This window comes from Atta colombica, unplaced genomic scaffold (assembly GCF_001594045.1).
Source record: "Atta colombica isolate Treedump-2 unplaced genomic scaffold, Acol1.0 scaffold203, whole genome shotgun sequence".
NCBI lineage: Eukaryota > Metazoa > Arthropoda > Insecta > Hymenoptera > Formicidae > Atta > Atta colombica.
The window spans coordinates 398,397-399,468 of NW_017259298.1; the positions used below are offsets into that span (position 1 = coordinate 398,397).

Sequence of the window (1,072 nt, forward strand, 5' to 3'; positions counted from 1 at the left end):
AATTACAAATAAATTATATACAAATTAACAATGGTTTTATACTAATTATATAAATTATATTAGATCTTTTTAAATATTACGAGATATTCTTTTCAGTTGCGAATTCAGTTATTTTATAAATTGTTGTATAGTTATTGTATACAAGTTACTTTAGTGCTTTAAGTGATAAGTAATAGCAGTCGTGAAGAGATAAGGGTCACCACCATGAAAAAAATAGGTCAAAAATATGAAACAGCATTTTTGCAAATACTAGAACTATGACTCATAATTGATAATTGAATGCTTAGCAATTGTCGAGATGTCGTCACATCACGTTACGTAAATCACGTTGAGCATCATTCATTGCCATTCACAGTGATTAAAAGAATACCTCCAACATCAGAAAATACGGAAAATGCATCGGTAAACGAAGCCATATATATTACAACTGCCTTTGTTCTTTTGTCTGACATAATATTTGTAAATATCGATCGGTAAATAATACAAATTTCAAAAATTAATCGAATACTTGTATACAAATGATTTTTAAAACCAATTGCAAACAAACAATATTAATTCCTGAAATAAAAAAACATTAGCTTTCTAATTTCTACATCAAGCTCGCATGTTTTTATATTGAATTGTATAACGATAAATTTCTTTTCTTTTGTTAATCATATACATTTAATATATATTGTTAAACATATATATATATTTATTAAATGTATTTATTCTAATTATATAATATTAAATATATTTATCCTAATAATCTCTCATTAATAAATTATATTTCAAACTGACATAACAAGGGAGCGTTCATCCAAGATCTTCCACGCTTAGGCGCCACTACGCGATAACGAGCAGTTCGTGCATAAGCAACGGATCGAATTGCTCGACCATGATGACCAACCTGGGACCGTCTATGCGTTTCAGTTTCATTTATTAATCCTTCCCAATCGATACACCGCCTCGCTTAGTTCGTTCATTTATTCAACCGCTAATCTATTCTATGCCTTTTTTTTTCTATGCATTTTCGCGCATACATTGGAGTTTGTCGTCGTTATCGTTATAATTATTATGTGTATATATATAT

General features: G+C 28.8%; 1 protein-coding gene across 1 annotated transcript in view; it reads right to left on the reverse strand.

Annotated features, from left to right (window-relative positions):
- The window catches only part of LOC108687266 (protein Lilipod), a 12,079-nt gene that overhangs the window by 3,844 nt on the left and 7,163 nt on the right, over positions 1-1,072 (reverse strand). The window lies entirely within an intron of this gene.